The 27,254-nt window shown below is 44.3% G+C and overlaps 1 protein-coding gene and 1 long non-coding RNA gene across 2 annotated transcripts in view; one reads left to right on the forward strand and one right to left on the reverse strand.

Moving 5' to 3' along the window:
* The window catches only part of LOC120998306 (oocyte zinc finger protein XlCOF7.1-like), a 1,981,422-nt gene that overhangs the window by 1,434,909 nt on the left and 519,259 nt on the right, over positions 1–27,254 (forward strand). The gene's annotated exons all lie outside the window — the stretch shown is intronic.
* Positions 17,505–20,571, reverse strand: LOC120998451. The gene is made up of 3 exons (XR_005778396.1): positions 20,557–20,571; positions 20,350–20,473; positions 17,505–17,529 (listed from the first exon to the last, which is right to left on the reverse strand). It is a non-coding gene; the product is annotated as an uncharacterized LOC120998451 (long non-coding RNA).

Genomic DNA, 27,254 nt, shown 5'->3' on the forward strand with positions numbered 1-27,254 from the left:
TGACATGGCCTATACTAGGGAGGAGAACGTATCACATGTGCTATACTAGGGAGGATAACGTATCACATGTGCTATACTAGGGAGGATTACCTATGACATGGCCTATGCTAGGGAGGACAGCAAGGGTCACACATGTATACATTGGCTACTTACCCAAATTCTGGCGACTGCCCTTTGGTTTTCTCCCAGATGGTGGCAAACAGCTCCTGGGTTATCTCCACCCAGGCCGCATCATTTTTATACCGGTCGTGGTAGTCCCGCGACCTGGTATCCAAAATGCAGGGGCTCTCCTGCATGAGGACAATGAGCCTCTCCACATCCATTGCTCTTGGTGTCTTCGGAATGCTGGAAAAGGTCCGCAAGGGCTGGAAACTTCACACTACAACACAAATCCTGCCTCATGTGCTGCCTGGAGCCAGACGCTGAGAAACTCAACTTCCTGTCTAAAATACCTTCACTGTTGCTAAGTTATTTGCGTTAAAAACTTACTATGGGGGTAGCGTTGCGTGAAAAACGCTGAATATAGAACATGATGCGACTTTCACGCAAAGCAGAAATGATGCGTGAAAAACTACGCTCATGTACACAGACCCATTGAAATGAAAGGGTCCGGATTGAGTGCGGGTGCAATGCGTTCACGGAAAACTTGCTCGTGTGAAAGGGGCCTTAGGAATAGCATGAAGGAAATCCCAGTCTACAGAAGTGGAAGCTCCTGATGTGTCTAATGTATAACTGCTCTGTCTCCAGCTTCTGGTATCAATCTCTAAATGGGTGGGAAAAGCCTATCTATGTTCTGACCTATTGACCCTCGGGTTCTAAAACCTGCCTGGTCCATAACCACCAGCTCTAGAATGACACCCAACCATCTTCCTGCCATTGATAAGTTCGGCAGAGATATGAGCCTGTAGGTTCCTTTAGCTTTTTTTTTTTTTTTTTATAATATTTGTTTTATTTTTATTCCTTTCATAATACAAAATTAAAATTAAGTTTGACAATACAAAATCTGAGTTCGAGAATGCAAAATCTGCTAAAACGTTCAATATAACAAGTAGTAGCCATCACAGCGCCGATGCTCACACCAGAGCAGTAGATTGATACATACAGTATGTTTACACGCCAATACTTAGATTAAAGTGTTAGGCAGGTGTCTTTATCCAATAGTGTCTGTAGTGCTCCTGATGAAGTGGGGTAGTCCTTTATCCCCATAGAAAGGCGTCGAGCCGTACACAGTAACAAGCTGGCTACAATCATTACCAGGCTGTGTTAAGTCAGACAGAAACAATACTACAATTATTACGTGATCTGTTCTATCTTGGAAGTTCCACGGCTCCCCATCGAACTCCACAGTAAATTTAACTCAGACTATGTCATTGTCTGTCTAACTTAGCTTACCCAACACCTTAAACGGACCACCGACCCCCCCAGCCCCCTCCCCATGCTTGTTGTCTCGGTAGGGACCGTAGGTAACCTCCCAAAGGGGTATACGTTGTCTTTATCTCTCTCTCTACCCCCATCCAGACGAAGGCACTGCTTCATAGCAGCTAGTTGTCATTATTACTACTTATTGCATATTCCTCAAACCTCTCAATCTTTACTAGTAAATCTTTCCACTCCGTAATATTGGGTGCTCTATCAGAACCCCACTCTCTTGCGGCGATAATAACTCTCACAGACATAAGGCCTCTTATCCAGACCTTTTTTTTTTCTTTTTTGCCCCTAACTGATGGCGGAATGCAGCCCAACACAGCCACATCCAGTTCCAGTGGAAGGGATACCAAGGACTCTACGCTTAAAGGCCCGAAAGAGCTCTCTCCAGTAAGATTGCACATCTGGACAACTCCATATCATATGTATATAGTCGGCGGCCTCTTTTTTACATTTCCAACAATTAGATTTTCGTTCCTTATAAATCCTACTTAACAGTAATGGGGTCATATACACTCACCTAAAGAATTATTAGGAACACCTGTTCTATTTCTCATTAATGCAATTATCTAGTCAACCAATCACATGGCAGTTGCTTCAATGCATTTAGGGGGGTGCTCCTGGTCAAAACAATCTCCTGAACTCCAAACTGAATGTCAGAATGGGAAAGAAAGGTGATTTAAGCAATTTTGAGCGTGGCATGGTTGTTGGTGCCAGACGGGCCGGTCTGAGTATTTCACAATCTGCTCAGTTACTGGGATTTTCACGCACAACCATTTCTAGGGTTTACAAGGAATGGTGTGAAAAGGGAAAAACATCCAGTATGCGGCCGTCCTGTGGGCAAAAATGCCTTATGGATGCTAGAGGTCAGAGGAGAATGAGCCGACTGATTCAAGCTGATAGAAGAGCAACGTTGGCTGAAATAACCACTCGTTACAACCGAGGTATGCAGCAAAGCATTTGTGAAGCCACAACACGCACAACCTTGAGGCGGATGGGCTACAACAGCAGAAGACCCCACCGGGGACCACTCATCTCCACTACAAATAGGAAAAAGAGGCTACAATTTGCACAAGCTCACCAAAATTGGATTGTTGAAGACTGGAAAAATGTTGCCTGGTCTGATGAGTCTCGATTTCTGTTGAGACATTCAAATGGTAGAGTCCGAATTTGGCGTAAACAGAATGAGAACATGTATCCATCCTCTGATGGCTACTTCCAGCAGGATAATGGACCATGTCACAAAGCTCGAATCATTTCAAATTGGTTTCTTGAACATGACAATGAGTTCACTGTACTAAAATGGCCCCCACAGTCACCAGATCTCAACCCAATAGAGCATCTTTGGGATGTGATGGAACGGGAGCTTCGTGCTCTGGATGTGCATCCCTCAAATCTCCATCAACTGCAAGATGCTGTCCTATCAATATGGGCCAACATTTCTAAAGAATGCTATCAGCACCTTGTGGAATCAATGCCACGTAGAATTAAGGCAGTTCTGAAGACAAAAGGGGGTCCAACACCGTATTAGTATGGTGTTCCTAATAATTCTCTAGGTGAGTGTATATTCTATGAATAATATTATTAAAATAAATAATCCTAAAGTTGCTAGAAATCGTTGCTCTTTTTATATTTTTATATATATTCCCCCATTCTAATGTGTTTAATTCTATATCCTTCAACCATTTTTCCCCGCTTTTGAACTTTATTATTATTTTTCCCAACCCCTCCCTTATTATTCTGTAAACCTGTGAAATAGTCACCCTAGTTGTCGTATATTGATAACAAAATTCTATAAACTCATATTTTGCTGTAATAAAATATTCCTTGTTTTGTGTAGCTTTAAATGCGTGTTTTAGTTGGCGATACCGAAACCAACTCACTGAGTCCAGCTCTATTCCGGGACATAACTCTTTTAGTGCTCTTATTTCCCCATTCATAACTAGCTGTGATACATAAATATTACCATAATTTTCCCAAAACGTAAATTCCACGATTAGCTGGAATTCTCTAATATTACTATTACACCACAAAGGTGAAAAGTGTGAGGTGTACAAAACTCCTAGTATTCTTTTAATTTTTTCCTAGGCCCAATCGACCATTCGACATATTGGACACTTTTTACCTTTCTTTTTGATAAATCCCGTCTCTAATATACAAAATATATTATATTTTGGGCCAATAAAACCATTTTCCAGATATTGATTTATAGTATTTTCTCCAGATTTTAACCACTGGCCAAATAGTATCCCTGAAAGAAGGGAACCGATAGTCCTCCATCCTCTTCCGCTAACCAAAGATATTTCTGTTTTAGTTTCACCCTTTTTCTTCCCCAGATTAAGTCGTTTCATCAGCTGTTCCAGATGCTTAAAGAAATAATCCTCTATCCAAACTGGACATGCTGCCAAAATATAAGGTAAGGCAACTGTAGTGTTGGATTCTCCCAAAAAATTAAGATGTCATCTGCATACATACTTATTTTGTCAGATGCCCCCTTCGTGCCAAAGCTTTTAATTCTTTCATCTGATCTAATTTTAGCTGCCAGCGGTTCTATAAATAATGCGAACAGCAAAGGGGAAAGAGGACATCCCTGTCTTGTTTTCTCTGCGTCTAGTGACAGGATGGAGCGGGAACCCCCCCCCCCTCTCCCCGGCCTGCATATTTAGAAAGGCTCTGCGTATACTAGATTGTACTAGTCTCTTGGGTATAAACCCAGTTTGATCTGGGTGAATTAACCTAACAATAACTCCCTTTAATCTATTAGCAAATATTTTTGCGCAGATTTTATAATCTGTATTTAACAGAGATATCGGGCGATAAGCTCCGATCTCTCTTTCATCCTTACCCTTTTTCAGAATAAGTGTGATAACAGCTTCAGATAAAGATGGAGGGAGTTCACCAGTCTGATAGGATTTATTCAAGACCTGTAACAGCATTGGCAAAATTATAACTCCATACTGCCGATAAATCTCAAACGGGACTCCGTCAGTCCCTGGAGAAGAGTTTCCCCAAATAGCACTGACAGCCTCAAATACATCCTTTAAATCTATGGCTCGATTTAGTGCTTTGCATTCCTCCTCTGTTAATTTAGGGAGGTTAATGTTCTCCAAGAAAATTTCAGCGTCTCCATCCTGCTGATTTTTATTATTTGTGTATAAGGTTGTATAATATTTAACAAACTCCCGCTCTATCTCCTCCGGGCAAACAGTAACCACCCCATTGTCCAATCTAATATTTTTTATTCTATTTGTGCTTTTTTTGGTTTTGGATCAAAGAAGATAAGAGGTTTCCCTGCTTTAGCTTTAGTTGTTTCTAAGGTGGAGCATCTTTTCTGTAACCACTGGCTGAATGCCAATTTACAATAAGGGAAACTGACTAAGCTGTTCTGTTAATCATGGCGGACCTTCATTAGCCCCAGATTGGTAATTCTCTTCATCAGCTTTAAGTGCACGGCATGGGACTCTTCAGAGCTCCTTCATGGACGGACACGTACAGTACAGACCAAAAGTTTGGACACACCTTCTCATTCAAAGAGTTTTCTTTATTTTCCTGACTATGAAGGCATCAAAACTATGAATTAACACATGTGGAATTATGTACATAACAAACAAGTTTGAAACAACTGAAAATATGTCATATTCTAGGTTCTTCAAAGTAGCCACCTTTTGCTTTGATTACTGCTTTGCACACTCTTGGCATTCTCTTGATGAGCTTCAAGAGGTAGTCCCCTGAAATGGTCTTCCAACAGTCTTGAAGGAGTTCCCAGAGATGCTTAGCACTTGTTGGCCCTTTTGCCTTCACTCTGCGGTCCAGCTCACCCCAAACCATCTCAATTGGGTTCAGGTCCGGTGACTGTGGAGGCCAGGTCATCTGGCGTAGCACCCATCACTCTCCTTCATGGTCAAATAGCCCTCACTTTCAAAGTTTTCCCAATTTTTCGGCTGATTGACTGACCTTAATTTCTTAAAGTAATGATGGCCACTCGTTTTTCTTTACTTAGCTGCTTTTTTCTTGCCATAATACAAATTCAGTAGGACTATCAGCTGTGTATCCACCTGACTTCTCCTCAACGCAACTGATGGATCCAACCCCATTTATAAGGCAAGAAATCCCACTTATTAAACCTGACAGGGCACACCTGTGAAGTGAAAACCATTTCAGGTGACTACCTCTTGAAGCTCATCAAGAGAATGCCAAGAGTGTGCAAAGCAGTAATCAAAGCAAAAGGTGGCTACTTTGAAGAACCTAGAGTATGACATATTTTCAGTTGTTTCACACTTGTTTGTTATGTATATAATTCCACATGTGTTAATTCATAGTTTTGATGCCTTCATAGTCATGAAAATAAAGAAAACTCTTTGAATGAGAAGGTGTGTCCAAACTTTTGGTCTGTACTGTATCTCGCTCTCATAATTTTCCGTCCTTTGGCAAAACTAGTAAACAATAAAACTATCAGTATTTGGCATTGCAGTAATCGGCCTGACCCGTAGAATAAAGGTAGTTATGCCGCCCAATAAATGGCTCAAAATCCCCACCCATCCAGATAATGGGAGTCCTGTTCCCCTGCCCGAATGGAGTAGAAGGTCGAGCATGTGCCCTGCAGCTCCAATGACCCTCTAAGGACCCATGGAGATCAGAAAAAAAAATAGATTAAAATCAAGAATGGAAAAAAAAAAATCATTCTAATTGTACCCCCTAGTGTGTATGGCCGTGGATATTTTCCATGACATGACTTTATGTTTTCACACAGATTAGCCCCAAAAACCGATGTACATATACAGAGAAGAGACTCGTGGGGCACAAGATGATGAAGATGTTTTCTGGGAGTTTCGTGTTGATTATCTACTTTTAGGATAGGCAATCAGCATGTGATTGGAAGGGTATGACCCCCAGTATCTCCACCTATCATTTGATGGAAGGGGCCATGGTGATCCCTCGACCGGAGTCTCCTTCATTGTTTATCAGGTGCTGTGCTGTACATTTTGATTCTGATTATAATTTATAATACTTGGGGGGGGGGGGGACTGCGCCACCAATGAAAATAATTAACCTGTTAATACAAATGCAGGAGGCCTCTATGGCCAGGTGCTGCGATCTCCGTCAATTAACCCCACAGGTGTGGCACCTGAGGAGTTGATTGCCGCAGCTCGGCGGATTGCAGTGCCCTGTCATAGAGGGCGGGTGCTGGGTATGTGACACGGCTGGCACCCGCATCCTACATTTGTATTAACAGGTTAATTACCTTCATTAGTGACGCAGCGGCCACAGCCCCTCCCCCTCCTCAGTACTATGCTCTCATTGGTGACACAGCGGCCACAGCCCCTCCCCCTCCTCAGTACTATGCTCTCATTGGTGGCAGCGGCCACAGCCCCTCCTCCTCCTCAGTACTATGCTCTCATTGGAGAGGCAGCGGCCACAGCCCCTCCTCCTCCTCCTCGGTAGCATGCTCTCATTAGTGACGCAGCGGCCACAGCCCCTCCCCTCCTCAGTACTATGCTCTCATTGGTGTCAGCGGCCACAGCCCCTCCTCCTCCTCCTCAGTAGCATGCTCTCATTGGTGACGCAGCGACCACAGCCCCTCCTCCTCCTCAGTACTATGCTCTCATTGGTGACACAGCGGCCACAGCCCCTCCCCCTCCTCAGTACTATGCTCTCATTGGTGGCAGCGGCCACAGCCCCTCCTCCTCCTCAGTACTATGCTCTCATTGGAGAGGCAGCGGCCACAGCCCCTCCTCCTCCTCCTCGGTAGCATGCTCTCATTAGTGACGCAGCGGCCACAGCCCCTCCCCTCCTCAGTACTATGCTCTCATTGGTGTCAGCGGCCACAGCCCCTCCTCCTCCTCCTCAGTAGCATGCTCTCATTGGTGACGCAGCGACCACAGCCCCTCCTCCTCCTCAGTACTATGCTCTCATTGGTGTCAGCGGCCACAGCCCCTCCTCCTCCTCCTCAGTAGCATGCTCTCATTAGTGACGCAGCGGCCACAGCCCCTCCCCTCCTCAGTACTATGCTCTCATTGGTGTCAGCGGCCACAGCCCCTCCTCCTCCTCCTCAGTAGCATGCTCTCATTGGTGACGCAGCGACCACAGTCCCTCCTCCTCCCCAGTACTATGCTCTTATTGGTGGCTGCGGCACATTGGGGAGGGAGAGACTCCTTCTCCACTCTGCTGCTGAGGAGAACATGGCGTGCGCTGGGAGCGGCGAGTGCCATGTTCTGTAACTGAATAGAAAATAGTAAAACCCGGTATTGAATCGATCCGGGTCTAAAAGTATCGATTGGGTATCAATAGTTCGATACACGGTGCAACTCTAGTCTGGACAAAAGGTCTTAGTACCTCTATGTTAAAGGGTTAAACAGAAGTTATATCTGATTTTTAGGCAGATCTTTACCTTCAGACTCTTTGATAAAGACTGGCTCACAGTATTTTTGCATAAAATTTATTGATACACTAGATCAAAACAAACTGACTTGGTGTCAGTATCAGCATACATACATAAACAAATGTGTAAATAGGTATATAAGTGCGGAGCTCACGCACAAACCTAAGTAACCGGAGTACTCCTAGGAATAAGACCTAATGGCTAGAGTTAGGCTGCAAGGGGTATTCTATTGAACCGCTCAAATGTCCATGATTTCAGATGCCGATTTGCCGAATAGTTGGAACCGAAAGTTCAAAGTTGTCCTTGTTGTAATTTCCCACAAGGGGGACTCTGTGTTTAAATGTCGTCTGACAAATAGAAACCACACTTTCTCTTAGTGTGTATTAAGACCAGGCTACCGGTGCGGTTTTTCATAAAAACGCAAGAGGATTTTTCTTCAACTATATATTGTTTCTTCAATCCTTTTTCAAAGCAATAGAAGACGTCCTATACCGCTGCAAAGATTTCATCTACCAAGGATCTATTAAGTGGACTGAAACTGTGTTGCTATATCTGACATTGCCGCAAACACAAGGTAAACCCTGTTCACTCTCCCTGGTCTGACAGGTTCAGGCAATTACCGGCTCAGCTCAGCTGTACCAGCTTCCGTTGGTCTGACGGTTCAGACTCCTGCGTCACAAACCAGCGATCGACTACCTGGCTGGACACGTGGGACGCTGAGCGAGCGGGTCTGATGGTTTGCTCCGCAAGTAACAAGTAAGTGGAGCCCTGCAGATCGGAGAAAGTGTGGTTTCTATTTGTCAGACGACATTTAAACACAGAGTCCCCCTTGTGGGAAATTACAACAAGGACAACTTTGAACCTTCGGTTCCAACTATTCGGCAAATCGGCATCTGAAATCATGGACATTTGAGCGGTTCAATAGAATACCCCTTGCAGCCTAACTCTAGCCATTAGGTCTTATTCCTAGGAGTACTCCGGTTATTTAGGTTTGTGCGTGAGCTCCGCACTTATATACCTATTTACACATTTGTTTATGTATGCTGATACTGACACCAAGTCAGTTTGTTTTGATCTAGTGTATCAAGAAATTTTATGCAAAAATACCGTGAGCCAGCCTATATTATTATTGATTTATTCCTTTTTTTCAGCTGGTAACTGAAAGGCTGAGCTCCAGTAGTCTGCTGGTGGAGCCTTTTCTAAATATTTGATCTTTGATAAAGACATTCCAGAAAGGAGCAGCTAAAATAGGACCTGTCATCTTAAGTCCGGGCTCATTCAACTCAGGCAGTGTCTACTTCTTGGGAAGAGAAAAGTCAGATTCCTGGAGTTCTCACTCAATCTTTATCAGTCATTATAGGTTGAGTTCCAGGTTTTAGAAAGCGCAGCCTTTGGATGGTTTAGGCTAAGTTCACAGTGTTGTTCGAAAGATCCGGCATACTGTTCCCTGCCAGAAGAGCCTCCCAGATCTCCTGAAAACTAGTGTGAAACTAGCCTTATTTTGAACTCTGTACATCAAGAGAGCCCTTCCTATGGGTGGGATTACTTCTTACTAATTCCCCATATTGTGTTGTTGGTTACAATGTAAGATACATTTTGATTTCTAAAAAATACATGTCCAGTTGCTCTGATTTAGTACTACGGATATATCATGAGTCTGACCTAGATGAATGAAGACCCCCACAGACCTCCAAGGAAGATATGAGATGTATAACTGGCTGTGCATGATCTCAGAGAAACATAGAATGTGTCGGCAGATAAGAACCATTTGGCCCATCTAGTCTGCCCAATATACTGAATCCTATGAATAGTCCCTGGCCCTATCTTATATGAAGGATGGCCTTATGCCTATCCCATGCATGCTTAAACCCCTTCACTGTATTTGCAGCTACCACTTCTGCAGGAAGGCTATTCCATGCATCCACTACTCTCTCAGTAAAGTAATACTTCCTGATATTACTTTTAAACCTTTGCCCCTCTAATTTAAAACTTTGTCCTCTTGTAGCAGTTTTTTATTATTTTAAATATTCTTTCCTCTTTTATCTTGTTGATTCCCTTTATGCATTTAAAAGTTTCTATCATATCCCCTCTGTCTCGTCTTTCTTCCAAGCTATACATGTTAAGGTCCTTTAATCCTTCCTGGTAAGTTTTATCCTGCAATCCATGTACTAGTTTAGTAGCTCTTCTCTGAACTCTCTCCAAAGTATCAGTATCCTTCTGGAGATATGGTCTCCAGTACTGAGCACAATACTCCAAATGAGGTCTCACTAGTGCTCTGTAGAGCGGCATGAGCGCCTCCCTCTGTCTACTAGTAATGCCTCTCCCTATACACCCAAGCATTCTGCTAGCATCTCCTGCTGCTCTATGACATGGTCTGCCTACCTTTAAGTCTTCTGAAATAATGACCCCTAAATCCCTTTCCTCAGATACGGAGGTTAGGACTGTATCACTGATTTTATATTCTGCTCTTGGGTTTTTACGCCCCAGGTGCATTATCTTGCACTTATCAACATTAAATTTTAGTTGCCAGATTTTTGACCATTCCTCTAGTTTTCCTAAATCCTTTTCCATTTGGTGTATCCCTCCAGGAACATCAACCCTGTTACAAATCTTTGTGTCATCAGCAAAAAGACATTATCATTCACTATTTTGTATTTCGGTCGTTATCTTGTATCAGTATCTGTAAGCCGTAACAGGGAACGGAATAAAACAGAGAAAAGTATAATGGAACGTCCTCCATGTTCGGGAGCTACTCCTAGTTTTATGGTAATAGGAGGGATAGGTGCCAATGTCCAAAATGAATCACCCTTTCAAAAAAAATGATAAAAGTTAAATTTGATTGGAACGGCACTCGAACATATGGGTTCACGCAAAGGACCAATATGGAATAAAATAGTGCTATTTATTAGAACATAAAAACATGCATACACGTATTAATGGGATAGGTTAAGCGGTAGATGGACTATCACATATAACAAGTCCGCAATAATGCAGGTATAGCAGCTGAGTTGGATCGAAACAGCTGAATGGAAATAATTGTGGATAAAGTCCCGTTCTTATGCTGGTAATTCCTGTTAGACAAAATCCATGGCAAACAGTCTCGTATCATAATTTGCTGAGTTCTCACTATTTTGTAATGCGCAAGCTCTGTGGCGTCCCACATGTCAAACTCCGATCCTATTGATAAAAAGATCGAAGCTTCACTGCGATCTTCATGCCGCGATTAAGAGTCTGTATTATATGAAAGAAAAGGTAACAGCTCATCTCGCGAGAATAGAAGCGATCTAACGGAGTTCCGATTGATGACATCAGCAAGCAATCATACTCTGCCGTTTGCATCTGATTGAATCGACACCGAGGTAAGCGCTTTGACATGTGGGACGCCACAGTGCTGCGCATTAGTGAGTACTCAACAAATTATGATACGAGACTGTTTGCCATGGATTTTGTCTAACAGGAATTACCAGCATAAGAACGGGACTTTATCCACTTTTATTTCCATTCAGCTGTTTCGATCCAACTCAGCTGCTATACCTGCATTATTGCGGACTTGTTATATGTGATAGTCCATCTACCGCTTAACCTATCCCACTAATACGTGTATGCATGTTTTTATGTTCTAATAAATTGCACTATTTTATTCCATATTGGTCCTTTGCGTGAACCCATATGTTCGAGTGCCGGTCCAATCAAAATTTACTCCTAGTTTTATCCTACAAATACTGGTGTAAGATACTGACCAGAATACACAAGTGTGAATGAGGCAAAGAGAAGGAAATGGAAGATCTGGGTTTTTTAACAAATTATTGTCAACTCAAATTGTTATTTTTTCCCCCATCACCTTTATCTTGATATATTGTATTAATGAAGAGCAAACACCCATTCCATATGTCCACAAAGGTTACATAAAAGACTACAGGAGGTGTCCTTCCGTTTCTCACTGTGTCCCTCTGGATTCTCCTGCAGTGCTGGCGGAGGTATGAATACGGTAAGAAGCAAGGTCCATGGGGACAATCATCTTCACTGCTCTGACAGTAAACAACGCTCTTCTTCTTCTTTTGCCTCATATCCACAATACTTTTCCTCCATGGATCCTGGTCACTGTTGACCACAGGGAAATATAATTTGGCTCTTTGGCAGACCCAGGGTAATTCCACAAAAAAATATACTCTCATATAGGCTGTTTAATGCCTGGAAACACTTCCCACATTCCAAACAAGAATTTAGTGTCTATAATTCAGATTCTCTTTTTCACATTAAGAAAATCAAAATGGCTTCTCTCCTGTGTGAATTTTCTCATGTGTAACAAGACCTGACTTTTTTGTAAAACAGTCACCACATTTGGTGCATATAAATGTTTTTTCTCCTGTGTGACTTCTCTGATGCACCTTGAGGCTCTCTTTATAAAGAAAACCTTTCCCACATTCTGAACATGAATACGGCTTCTCTCCTGTGTGAATTCTCTCATGCTTAGCAAGCAGTGATTTATATATAAAACATTTTCCACATTCTGAACATGAATACGGCTTCTCCCCTGTGTGAAGTCTTCGGTGTGTATATAAATTAGAGTGTTGTGTAAACTGTTTTCCACATTTCTCGCACTGAAATCCTAGACCCTCTTTCTGCCCGGTACTTTTGGTAACAATCTGTGATTGATCTGCAGAAGGTTCCTCATGATTAGGATGATTATATGATGGATCTCTACATTGAAGTCCTGGATGTACATTATGGGTAATGAAGTTCTCTCCTGAAGAGCGCTGCCCGATATCTTCACCTTTTACTTTATAATCTGGTGATAACATGACATTTTCATCAGAGTTCTTACAGAGATTAAAAAAAAAGATTTGGTGTTAAGAGGTTATGAAAATTAGGTATTATACATTTTTTGACCTGTTTTAGGAATCAGATTTATGGATTTAAGGTTTGGTAAAGAAACGGAGTTCAATCTATCAGGTCCAAGTTCAATCTATCAGGGAGTTCAATCCATCAGCATATGTACATTTACATTTACCTAATGCTTTCTTTTTTAGTCTCTACAGTTGAGAGACACATTAGAATTCCAGACTGAAAAGCTTGCAAAGAGGATGGGTCTGACCTGCGGCTGTCGGGAAAAAGTTTACATGACAAGCAGAGTATGTCACAATAGGAACACATGCAAGGTGACAAGCCACAAGGGGGAGTTCTAGCATTCACTGCGCTCGTTACTTTGCAGGACAATCTGCTTCCACACTCGCCTTACGCATTAGGCTACCAAGGAGTTTAGCGACCTCCAAACACGTCCTCACATCCACGTACAAAGCTGTTGCCACCACCCATTAGTACAACCGATGTCACACCCCGGTTACAGATACGCAGCATTCACAAACTTCAACGATACGTCCGGCAAACCTCTAGCCCACTGGCCTTTGAGAGTAACACAACAAAGATGTACTTAGAGGGTGCGGATATTTACAGCATCAAGCAACGACTTATCCCTGAGATGGATAATATAACCGGCAAGTTTTACAGGATATTTTTACCGACCCAGGCATACCAAACATAAATATGAAATAGTATTCATTTCCACCAATATGTAATTCCGTAGGTTTCCTAAGGTCGAAAATCCTAGCGCTTGAGACCAAAGAAGCCTCCAGTTCCCTGATCACAAGACCATAAGTTATTCATAATAAAACATGAATTATGACAGGACGGCTTTTGAAGTATATCTTCTGGTCTATTGGTATCTACAGCCCTATTCCAAGCTTTGGATGGGCTGGAGACTGTGGCATGCATTCATTCCATTAACAGCTCTGTGTTACCTAGAAACCAGCACACTGTGGCCTTTTGTCTTACAATGACTTTATTTGCCCCCTCCGTCTACAACATCCTAATAAGTTCTCATTTGTCCAGATTTTTGGCATCATAACTCATAACAAGTATATAAAGAGTTCTAGATTATTATTAATCTCTTTACACTATATGATGGATATGTCTGTCATACACATGTGAATCATGTATGGAGCGGACTCATGAGCTAGGTCCACTCAATACACAGTGGGTGGTGGCGGACACGTGGCTACAGTGACTGGGATTGGAGCCAACTCAAATCCAGGTCAATTAACCCCTCAGATGCCATGATCAATAGTAACTACAGCTAGGGTTGAGCAAAGTGAGCTTCGCATCATAGATCCAAAGTCACTTCGGTCAAAACTTAGTTTGAATGCTGTATGGAGATTCGTCTCTGTATAGCAATCAAATGTATGGGCTCCGGCGAGGGAAACTGGTTATTACCGAAGTCTCTCGGATTTCACCTCGCCAGAGCCCATACATTTTCATGCTGTACGGAGACGGATCTCTGTAACCCTTAAAACAAAGTTTTGAACTACTCGACTTTGGATCTTAGATCCGAACTACAGCATATGAGAGATTAGATCCAGGGAGGAGGCTCTCCCTGTCCTCCAATCTGAACCTCTGAAGTGAAACCACTGCATTCTGATCAGATGCTATTACATATAAAAATATATATATATATTTTTTTTATTCCTATAAAAATAAAATTCATATACAAATTCTAACTCCTTTCCCCAAATATAAACAATTAAAAAAATAAGGATCATTGGCATTGTCAAGTCCCAAAAATGCCCAAACGTTAAATATACTTATTAATGGGGGGAAAAAATCACAATAGCTGATCTGCTGTTTTTTTGCTTGATTCACCTCCCCAAAAAATAGAAAAAGGTGATCAGAATCATACACAAAATGGTATCAATAACAAAATACAGAGGCGGGAAATTATGAGCACTGTTTCAGGTATGACTACACTGTCTATAGTTACGGTATGGGAAGGAACCCATCTCAACCTGTTAACCAGGACCCCATGACCCCAGAAAAGGGCAGCTTGGGTCAAAGCCGCCGACCATCTAATTGTGTTACCAAAAGATTACTGCACAGTCCAGTATCAGAGAACTTGGATCACGCTGCTCTCAGCGAGGCCATGTTCCCTCAGCAGCACAGGGGAGAAGGAAGCAGTCTCTCCCTCCCCCCTGTGCCGCTGCTGCCGCTGCCACCAATGGGAATGAAGAGGAGAAGAAGAGGACGGGCTGTGGCCACTGCACCACCAATGATAACTGACGTTTAATACATTACAAATACAGGTGGCAGAAACACATTGCCGGCACCCGACCTCTGACAGGGCGCTGCGATCCGCTGCACTTGAGGGGTTAATTTCCACTGATCGCAACTCCCTGTCAGAGGTCGGGTGCCGGCAATGTGTTTCTGCTGCCAACTTTATTTGTATTAAACGTTAATTATCATTGGTGCCGCAGTGCGCCCCCCAGTATTAAAAACATTGGTAGCGCAGTGCGCCCTCCTCCTTCCCAGTATTAAAATCATTGGTGGCATGCCCCCCACAGGGTCCCCTCCCCTCCTCCTGATTGGTGGCAGTGGCAGCTTCTAATCGGAGCCCCAGCAGTGTAATCCTGGGACTCTGATCGGTTACCATGGCAGCCAGGGCGCTACTGAAGCCCTGGCTGCCATGGTGATCTCCCTGCTACTGTGTGCACTATGCCCAGGGCAGCAGGGAGAGTGTGAGGTCCTATTCACCCTGAAAGAGCTCGATCAGGGTGAATAGGACAAGGGATTAAAAGATCCCAAGTTCTAGGGGGATAGTTATCAAATAAAAAGTTTAAAAAAAGTAAAAAAAATAATAAAACACACCAAAATATTCAGTATAAATCATCCCTTTTCCCAATTTTACGTATAAACTATATAAACAATAAATAAATAAAAAATTACATATCGCCATGTCTGAAAATCCCAAATTATTAAAATATCTTAAAAAATCTCCTATGCAGTGAACGCCGTAAAAGAAAAAAGAAAAACCGCGAGATTCGCCATTTTTTTAGTCACCTTGTCCCCAAAAAAATAGGATCGGACGGTTTGATTATGAGCCGGACGTTCCATAAAATGCAGAATGCACGCAGCTTTTTTGGGCGTTTGATTTTTTTTTTAATGGTATCGAATATCGCAATACTTTCTTATGGTATTGAAACCGAATAAAAATTTTGGTATCGAAACAACCCTAGACCAGATATCATAAGATTCAGGACCCCTGGATTAAATTGTCACTTGAAAGGTCAATGAATATGCTTGAGTTTTTAAGCAAAATCCTGAAGTGGATCCAGCAGGAAGGAGAAGTAGACGTAGTTCCTTTATTTTTCTTATACCTTTGCAGCCAGCAACTATAGACCAACCGCAGAACATCGATAGCAGTCAAAATCATGAAAACTACTGAAAAACTGGATAATAAACCACCTAAAACCAATATACTGGACCCAGAACAGCATGGCGTTAGTCAGGGCAAAGCAGATGATGTCAAACATCTCATTGATCTCATTGCCTATGACACAAAGGTGTCGGATGAAGCTGGTGCCGAAGATATCGCAGATCTGGATGTCAGCACAGACTTTTATACACTTCTACATAAAGAGCTGATTGATAAGTTTGGCTTAATCCCGGGATAGTTCAGTGGATTTGGTGAAGGACAGATATCAGAACGAGAGAGACTAGTGACAAGTGGTGACCACAAGGGTCTGTTCTGTGTTTGGAAGTGATATACAGCAGGAGACGGTTTGGTAGAGAGGGTGTCTGTAGGTCCGGTGTGTCAGTAGGTAGGGTATGTCTGTAGGTAGGGTATGTCTGTAGGTTAGGTATGACTGTAGGTAGGGCATGACTGTAGGTTAGGTATGACTGTAGGTAGGGCATGACTGTAGGTAGGGCATGACTGTAGGTAGGGCATGACTGTAGGTAGGGCATGACTGTAGGTAGGGCATGACTGTAGGTAGGGCATGACTGTAGGTAGGGCATGACTGTAGGTAGGGCATGACTGTAGGTAGGGCATGACTGTAGGTAGGGCATGACTGTAGGTAGGGTATGACTGTAGGTAGGGTAGACATGTCTGGTGCTTGATACATCCATCTGTACCAGGGCTACCACCTCTACCTGGATAGTTACTATACCAGTGTTCTAATAAACAAGTGCCTCGCTTCTAGAAGTACAGAGGTATGTGGCACAGTAAGGGAAAAAAAATCTGACAGACTGGGGGGGGTCCCAGTACGTTTGCAAGTGAGGACACACACATTGTACCAGGGAGGAAGGAAAAGACTCAAAAAAGGTGCTGAGTGATAAGAAGAGACACCATCTACCAGTGCGACACCGGCCCCAACACACCTGGACCTTGTGTGAAGGAGTATTATACTATTTCTCATACACCCCTTGATTTTGAGACACTCCTTCCTCTTTGAGCCCTGCTGTATACTCAGGAAGCTGATAGAGAAACAAGGTGGAGCCTCACCTGAAGAAACCTCCCAATTCCCTTCCTCCATTCATGATTCCATACCTGTGGTCACATGGACTGGAATGTCCTCCTCCACCTCACTCTTACACGGGGGATCGCCCATCATCCGCTCTTCTTCATCCTCCACTTTAATATCAGTCACATCTTCCCCCTGATTTGTCATCTGTAACAATTCAGCACAATACAGCAGACAGGTGGGAAATCTAACAGATCCACATAAGAGACCCCCACAATCTATGACCCCTCTATGACTGCAGGACCCCCCTATATAGATGTGTATAGGGCTCAGCTCCATCTACCTGATGGTTCTCTGGGAGCTTCTCCTCTGGACAGTCCTGGGAATACAGAGGACGGGGACATCTCTCGGGGGGATTTCTTTCTATGAGTCCATCTGTAAGAAACACACAGGGACAGGAGAGATTATTACATGTGACGATGAGATGATGGGAGTAGTATCTAGATGACCCAGAAAACAGACATGAAAGCCACCACCCAGCCTTCTTACACTGATGAACGCCCCATAAATCCATCTCCTCTTCTTCTTCATCTTTAACTTCAACCTTAATATCAATCAGGTTTTCATCCTGAAGAAAAAAAAAATATTAAAATGATCTTTGGTTCAATCACTTTAAAGGGAACTTGTCATCACCTTTATGCTGCCCATACTAATGGCAGCATAAAGTAGAGACAGGTGAGTTGATTTCAGCGTCTGTCATTTAAAATTCAAAAGTAAGTGGTTGCTGAGAACAATATCACAATCATTGCAGACTGGGCCTGGAAAAGAGTCCCGGCCTCCTGAGAAGAGTCCTGGTTATTCATGAATTGCTGCTCTCCTGCCCACCTGCTGATGACTGACAGTCTTCTATCTAGGAGATTATGCAACGATTATGATGCTGGTTCTCAGCAACCACTTACTTTTAGCTCATGAGTGACACACCGCTGACATCGGCATTTCTGTCACTACTTTATATTGCCCTGAGTACGGTCAGCATGAAGGTGATGACAGGTTCCCTTTAAAAATCAAATTCTTGGGAGACTTCTGCTCCATCTACCTGATGGTTCTCTGGGAGCTTTTCCTCTGGACAGTCCTGGGAATACAGAGGACGGGGACATCTCTCGGGGGGATTTCTTCTCCTGGATCCATCTGTGGAGACACAAGCACACAGTGACTGAATACATGGCCTCCTGTAGATCTGTCTATAGATCAGACTCTTCTCTCAGCTCCTTCACTTCTAGGTTTAGTGATCGGGGCCTAAATAACAATGTTCTGCTCCTCACCAACCTTCTGCTAAACCAGAACAAATCCAGTCACCCCACATAGAAAAATCCACCTCTAGGACCCTTACAGATGATGAGAACAGGGGTCCTGGGTCCTCACATGGATGGAGCGGTGGCTGTAGATGTCTGCTGCTCCCCTCACTGCCAGTGGAAATGCTGGAGATATCTGAGAGGACGTCTGCTCCATCCACTCCATTCACAAGGAGGACACGGGACCCTCGTTCTCATGATCAGTGGGGTCTCAGTGGTCACATATTTATCCCGTCCTATGAATAGGCATGTCACCATATTCTCACTCCTGTAAATTGAGAGCTCATTTTCTGTGGGGCGAGCTGGAGATTTTATTGGTACTATTTTGGGGTACATATAACTTTTTTGATCATATATTTTTAGGGAAGAATAGGATTTTTTCACAGCATGATTTTAATATTTCATATTTTTGAACATGAGAATACAAATAATGTTTATTTTTCCATGATAAATGGGGGGGGATTGGAATTTGTTATATGTATTTTGCTTCATTAATATTTGGAAAAACTTTATTTCTTTTAGTTCCCTATGGGTCTTGAATCTGCAATCATACTGACTCCAGAGGCAGGTATAACAGAAGAACCAAGATGGCGGGCCTTCATTATGTCTCAGGATGCCATTACCACCGACCAGCGCCCGAAAATTGTGTTGTAGGGAAAGGGGTCATCAGAGGATAAAGGAAGCCCCCATGTCTGCCCAGCTGCAGTGGATGTTATTGACCACAACATCTTTTGTTGGGTGTCATCTCTGTATCACAACTCCTGACCCCGCTCCTCACATTCCCTCCTGACCAGTGACGTTCATGTAGCTCATTGGTCATTAATGGGTTAAGTCCCCGTTATCCACAGATGACTCCCATCCCCCGGCTTCTTACAGGAGAGGTCGGATCATTTATAACCAGAGCACACTGTGCTCCGCTGCTGATAACAGAGAGGAATAACCCCGGCCGGTCTGATGGCCTCCACCGCTGTATCCATCCCCTGCTGCAGGAACATCCACATTCACATATATGGGACGGATTTCAGGAGCGGAAACCTCTACAACAAACCTGCCATGTGTGAACACACCCTAATGCAGCAGTACAGTAAAGCGAGGGACGTGTGTGTGGAGCTCAGGCATCGGCCGCTGATCAGGGACGTCTATCACCCCCTCAGGCTGCCCGATTCATCTGCACCCCCCATGTCACCCCACTCCTATGTATCCTGGAGCAGATCCTCACAGTAAGAGAAAGCGGAGCCCATGACATATTGTGGAGCCTCCGCAGCTAGAACACTCCGGGCCGTACATCTACTGCTAGAAGACACATGTCCGCTCTGACAGGACCACAGACTGGAGGAGGAGAGAGAAGAGCCCGGTGATCCCACCTTCTTCTCCGGTCACACACAGCACCTTGTGTCTTCTCTGCTTGTGGAGTGACTAGAGGATCCCAGACATGAAGGGAGGAGAACTACTGGAAAGTGACTATGGAATAAGGATGTGTTCACACCACGTCTGAGCCTTCCATCAGAGGTAGATATCAGGAGGGTTTCCTAATGTAGATCTCTGATAGAAGGAGGTGACGTCTCCCCTGTACAGTCCTATCATTCTATATAGTCACACATGGGCAGACGTCACCCATAAGCCCTATGTATACGGCATGGCGCAGGTTTTCCTGCAGGACCCTCTGTATAGAATAGTGTCATCTACTGTACCGGCCGATGGAGGCCAAGAGGACACTATATCTGTCAGGGGGATGGAGCCTATGGAGAAGTGTGATGTATATGGGAAATGTAGGCTCTAACGTGATGTGACCGGAGAATAACATGTGGAGCTCCTACATTACATGTCATTACACACGTGTACACACTGCACATGACCGGACTGAGGCTCTAACACGGCCTCTTCTCACCTCGTCTCTTCTTACCTGGTGATGTCAGAGACCGGGGATCCTCCATCATGGAGTCCTTGTACAGTTCCTTGTGTCCTTCTACATACTCCCACTCCTCCATGGAGAAATAGACCGCCACATCCTGACACCTTACAGGAACCTGACAACACAATGACACCGTCATCACCCAGACCCCTCCAGTGCTGTTACTGGAGAATTTCCTAGCATTCCCAGCAGTGTCACCTCTCCAGTCAGCAGCTCAATCATCTTGTGGGTGAGTTCTAGGATCTTCTGCTCATGTATCAGGGGGAAAGGCTCAGTGATGGGGGTCCTGCTCCAACCTCCTGACTCATGGATGATGGGAGTCCCCCCCGATGTCTTCTTCACTATGTTGTAATCCTGTGGATGGAGAGAGACACTTAGAGAAAGAAATTCCTTCCTGACTCCAGATCTACACTCAGAATCCCTCCCTGGATCATGGCTCCATCTCCAGTAATCTAGTCACTAGAAGCTGGAATATTATTACCCTCCAGACCTCCAGGCCCCTTCTGGACTCTTCTAGAGAATCCCCCATGACTCCTTCCTCTGGCAGAGAGCTCCATAGTCTCACTGCTCTTACAGTAAAGACTCCTCTTCTATGTTGGTGGAGAAACCTTCTTTCCTCTAGACGTAGTGGATGCCTCCTTGTTATAGTCCAGTATCATCTAGATGTCAGACTAGTGGTAGAAATCCTCCCTCCAGGCCACACTCCGGCCATCTCCTCCTCTGCTTCCTCTCCTCCTGGGTACAACGTGCCTACTTACCTTCTCATGGCTCCTACAACATGACTATTGGTCTCCATGATACATCACTGACCATACTGGTGGCTGATCTTCAGGTTCTCCATCACTTGGAAGGTCTGGAGGCCGTTCTCCAGGACCCTGGACTCTTCCTATCACTTCCTATGATGGATTCTCCTTCCCGATGTCTGACTTGTTACAGAATACAATAAAGAGGAGAGAAATCTAGAAAAGTTTACCTCTCCACTCAGCAGGGAGATGATCTCCAAGGTGAGGTCTAATATTCTTCTGCTGATCTCCTTCTTGTCCATCCTTGGTGGTGATTCAGGAGAAGAGGAGAGACCTGGAGGAGCTGGAGGCTTCTAGTACTGCAGGCGCCTTTATGAGGAGAGGAGAGGCTGGAAATCCTCCAGGGACAAGAGCATTAGTGAGATCCAGAACCGCACTTACTGCTGCTGGAGAGACCCCGCTTCTCAGAGCCCCCAGCACCGGGGATAAAGGGGGATTCTGGAGAAATGGCTGATACCAGAGAGAAGAAGAGGCTCCAGACACCACAGCAGTGACTACCGACCAGGACCTGCTCTGCATCTGCTGCACTGCAAGAGCTGAAGGACCTGGGATGACATCACTGTCATGTGATGTGCAGGGCGGAGCTCAGCAGCAGTGATGTGGTGATGTCACCGTCATGTGATCAGTGCAGGAGGCAGAGCTCAGCAGTAGAGAAGTGGTGGTGAAAGACCTGTGATGACATCACGCCCATGTGATCACATTCCTGTGAGGGAGGGGCAGTTCTGGAGTAGAACTGTGTGATATTTCACAAGATGAGAAGAAGGTGTAATGCTCTGCAGGGACCGGGGTTCTGTGTGCACGGGAAAGCAATGGTCTTAGGAGATTTTAGGCTCTTGGCATCTTACTTCCTAGTCTCATTCCCTCTCTGTTGGTGTCCAGCAAGGCTCTGTCCTAGGACCCCTGCTCTTCTCTATCTACACTTTTGGCCTGGGACAGCTCATAGAGTCCCATGGCTTTCAATATCACTCCTACGCTGACGACAAACAAATCTACCTCTCTGGTCCAGACATCACCACCTTACTATCAAGAATCCCACAATGTCTATCTTCTATATCGTTCTTCTTCGCCTTCCGCTTTCTAAAACTTAACATGGATAATACAGAATTCATCATCTTTCCCCCATCTTGCTCAACCCCCCAACAGACCTATCTATCACGATCAATGGCTGCACACTCTCCCCGGTCAACCAAGTCCGCTGTCTTGGAGTGACCTTGGATTCTGCCCTCTCCTTCCGACCACACATCCAAGCCCTTTCCACCACCTGCCGCCTCCAACTCAAAAACATCTCCCGCATTCAGGCTTTCCTTAACTTTGAATCTGTGAAAATGCTTGTACATGCCCTCATCATCTCCCGCCTAGACTACTGCAACACTCTCCTCTGTGGCCTTCCATCTAGCACTCTCGCACCCCTCCAATCTATCCTCAACTCTGCTGCCTGACTAATCCACCTCTCACCCTGTTACTCCTCTGCCTCTCCCCTCTGCCAATCCCTTCACTGGCTCCCCATAGCCCAGCGAATTCACTTCAAAGTACTAACAAATACATACAAGGCCTCCCTACATCTCTGAGCTACTTTCCCGATACACCCCCACACGCACTCTCCGATCCTCACAAGACCTCCTTCTCTCCTCTCCTCTTATCACCTCTTCCCACAATCGCCTCCAAGATTTCTCCCGTGCATCCCCCATATTCTGGAACTCGCTACCCCAACATATCAGACTCTCACCTACAGTGGAATCCTTCAAAAGAAACCTGAAAACCCACCTCTTCAGACAAGCCTACAACCAGTGACCCTGCTGCCTCTATACCGCCATGACCAGCTTCACCCGCACCTACTGTGTCCTTCTCCGATACCATGTAGATTGTAAGCCTCGCGGGCAGGGCCCTCTCTCCTTCTGTACCAGTCTGTAACTCGTCTTGTTTATGCTTAGTGCACTTGTCTGTATTATGTATGTGCACTGCTTATCATATGTACAGCGCTATGGAATGAATGGACCGCAGGGGCAACACGTGAGATTACAGTTTGCTGATGGGGGTAGTAGTTGTTTGGTACTCATGGTTAGCAGAGCCTCCCTGGGTCGGTGTGCAGTGAAGGGGAAGACAGCAGTAAATCCTCCGGGGCACTCTCTAGTACAGGGACCACCAGCCAGATGGTGGTTGTGGTGCCCTTGATGGTATAGGTGTTTAGGGTGCTTTGGAGGCTGGGATCCCGGTTGTTTGTGATGCCAGCACCGTTAGGTGCAACTGAAGTTGGTAGAAAGGATGAAGAGTCCATTGTACTAAACAACAGAACTTTTACTAAATCACTTGTCTTCAGGTAGTCAGTACAGTTCATGTAGATAGCAAAGCAATAATCCAAAAATTGGTTCAGCTGTATTCCTTATAACAGGCTTGGTAATTGTAATTTGAGGAGTTTCCTTCTTTCTGTATCTGTTTATACTTTGTCCATTCTCTAGCACTTAGGTAATGGATATAATATCTCTTACTGGTCAGTAGCAATCCACAGGGCGGCTCCTAATGGCAGGCATCAGTCTTCTGCTCCATTCTTTGGAATGGATGCTCACTGAAGAATTACGGTCCACTATGTCCATAGAGGCATGTCCAGGTACTTTTAGGGTCCTCCTGGTCACTGGTGCTTGTGAAGTCCATGGCTAATCTAGCTCTAACCTCCACTAGACTTTTTCTATATCCAGACGTAGACTCCCTGGTCTGTGCTGTGCTGCTGTAATACTGTTCTATAGGCTCCTTTAGCCTGGCCAGAACCAAGGGGCTAAAATAGCAGCTACATGGTGGACTAGACCTGTTCTGCTCCTCCATTAAGTTCCTCTCTTATCATCCACACTCCAACTCTAATCTCCTTCTCCTCTCAACTCCCTTTTATTAGTACACCCCACTATTTATATAAGTGATGCCATCACCATTTAGGGGCGATTAGATGACAACTAAACAGCCTGATAGTAGGAATTACAGCTTGATATCACAATACACTAATATGACATTTAGCAAAAGTTTAAAGTGCCCACATGTAAGACATAGTGGGACACTGCACACTGTACTAATACCACAGGGGCTCTGCAAATGTTACATGGTGCCAAAAACACTCCCAGCAAAATTGATGCTCAAAAATCCAAATGGTGCTCCTTCCCTTCTGAGCCCTGTAGTATGCCCAGGCAGCAGCTAATAGCAACATATTACACATAGACACATAAGTTAAAGTGTCCCAAAATTATTACCACATAAAGGGACACGTCCTTAAAGGGGTTGCCTTGCCAATTTATATTGTTGACCTGTCCTCAGGATAGGTCATCAATATCTAATCGATGGAGGTCCGACACCTGGCTGAACAGCTGTTTGATGAGAAGGTGGTATTCCATTTGAGCGCTGCTTCCTGGTTATTACTCTACACCTCTTCTCGGAAAAGCAGTGTAATGACGAGTACTCACTCCAGTCACTTGAATGGAGTGAGTATTTGTAATTACACTACGCCGCCGCTCCACAGAGGACAAAGTGCAGTGTAATGACGAGTACTCGCTCCAGTCACAGGGGACGACATGCAGTGTAATGACCAGGAAGCAGTAATCACACGGAATGTCGCCTCCTCTTTAAACAGCTGATCGGCGGGGGTGTCAGGTGTCAGACCCCCACCGATCAGACATTGATGACCTGTCCTGAGGATAGGTCATCAATATAAATCACTGAACAAACCTTTTACGGTAAGAATCGGCTACGTCCTCTAAAGTGTTTTATTGTTTCTGTATTTGTACTGATCCACAGCAGAAAGGTCATATCATTTATGTCACATGATGAACGGTGGAAATTTGAAAATGTTAAATTTGTGACAAAACTCCCTTTTTCTACACCGTTCCCCAGAAAGTTTAAAAATAAAAGTTACTCAGTCCGTTATATACACCCCATAATTGTGGCTTTAAAAAATACAACTCCTAAAATACAACATGGCTATGTCACTGGAAAAATAAAAAAGTTATGGCTTTTAGAACAATATCATGTAAGGCTACTTTCACACTAGCGTTTTTACTGGATCCGGTAGGGTTCAGCAAAAACGCTTCCGTTACTGATAATACAACCGTCTGCGTCCGTTATGAACGGATCCAGTTGTATTATCTGTAACATTGCCAAGACGGATCCGTCATGAACTCCACTGAAAGTCAATGGGAAGCGGATCCGTTTTCTATTGTGGCAGAGAAATATCCGTCTTGCTCTGCATCCCAGGACGGAAAGCAAACTACAACATGTTGCGGTTTGCTCTCCGGTCTGGGAACGCAACTAAATGGAACAGAAGGGATTTTGGAGCACTCCGTTCTGTTCAGTTCAGTTTTGTCCTCATTGACAATAAATGGGGACAAAACTGAAGCTTTTTTTTCCGGTATTGAGCCCCTATGACGGATCTCAATACCGGAAAACTAAAACGCTAGTGTGAAAGTAGCCTAACAAAAAAAAGTTTTAAAAAAAAAAGCTATATGGCCAAAATCAAAACCTGCAGTAAAGTTAAATCCCGCTTCTAGTCTAAGGTAATTCATGTAGGACATAATTTACGATATACGCATATGTACGTGTTCTACACATCCTGGCATCATGTAGGGTGATTTCCACCATGAAGACTCATGGACAGTAGAGATGTCCCGAACTATTCGCCAGCGAACAGTTCCCGGTGAACATAGCTTATTCGCGTTCGCCGCGGCGGGCGAACATATCCCCTATACATCATTGTGGCGAAAATTTGACCCTGTACCTAACATTCCAGCCAATCAGCAGCATACCCTCCCTCCCAGACCCTCCCACCTCCTATCAAAAAGCAAGGACAGCATCCATCTTAGATTCATTCTGAAGCTGCAGTGTCACAAATTTGACTAAGTTGTAATCGCAATGCGATTGATACAGGTTATATTAATCGCATTGCGAATTCAACTTACCACACTCTGCGTCAACTACGTAATTTTCCATGGGAGTTTTGCCATGGATCCCCCTCCGGCATGCCACAGTCCAGGTGTTAGTCCCCTTGAAACAACTTTTCCATCACTATTGTGGCCAGAAAGAGTCCCTGTGGGTTTTAAAATTCGCCTGTCTATTGAAGTCTATGGTGGTTCGCCCGGTTCGCGAACATTTGCGTAAATTCGCGTTCGCCGTTCGCGAACGGAAAATTTTATGTTCGCGACATCTCTAATGGACAGGACAGGTGGAAAAAAAGATCACAATATTTCCCAGTATCAGAGGGAAAAGTTCACGATGCTTCTCAGTATTGCTTGTGCTGATCTAGATGGGTTTCCAAGACTTAGAAGACTCCAGAAGAGTGACATCTGGAAACGCAGTGTTCTCAGGGGTTTTCTACTAAGTGTCTGCTGCCTGTAGTTGATGACGTACTTAGCAATGTATTGGCACTATGATTCTTCTGGTATAGGAAGGAAGAGTCCTGCAGGTTTTTGTTTAGGAGTCTTGTTCTGAGGTGACAAAGGAGGCCACATAATCCCTGATGTCCTCAGAGACTGTAGCCTACCAACAGACAGATTGCACAATCATCCTACACGACTTTCAATCCATATGACCTATAATTGTAACATCTCTGGCCTATGGGATGCAGGGAGAAGGACATGGTCCTACTGAGAGTGTCACTGCCTTTTGAAACAGGAGAGATCACCAGTCTGTAACAGGCCGATAACCCATTTAACTTATTTCGGAACTAAGGTGATCAAAAATATAATAATCTGCTCTTACGGGTAAATTAATTTTCCTGGTCGATCATCAAGGAGGCCTGAAAGTATAAAAATGTATACGCTCCCGCTTTTCCTTAGTGGTTTGATGGACATAGATGTGTAGTTTGTGACATGAAATGTGTGTGAGGAGGGGTGCTCGAGATTTCCAGAAGGACAACACAATGTATGAAGATGTGTGCTGTTTTTCTATGAGGATGAAATACTCCAAGAGCCCACAATCAGTGAAGAGGAGACCATTACTTCGGCAGTCCCTGCAGAACATTACTCCCTATCTCCTCCTGCTGAAATTTCACACTGTTCTACCAAACTCCAGAACTGGCGCTCCCTCACAGAAATTTGGTCGTGACATCATCATAGGTCCCTT

The sequence above is a fragment of the Bufo bufo genome, chromosome 4 (genome assembly GCF_905171765.1).
Source record: "Bufo bufo chromosome 4, aBufBuf1.1, whole genome shotgun sequence".
NCBI classification, from domain to species: Eukaryota; Metazoa; Chordata; class Amphibia; order Anura; family Bufonidae; genus Bufo; species Bufo bufo.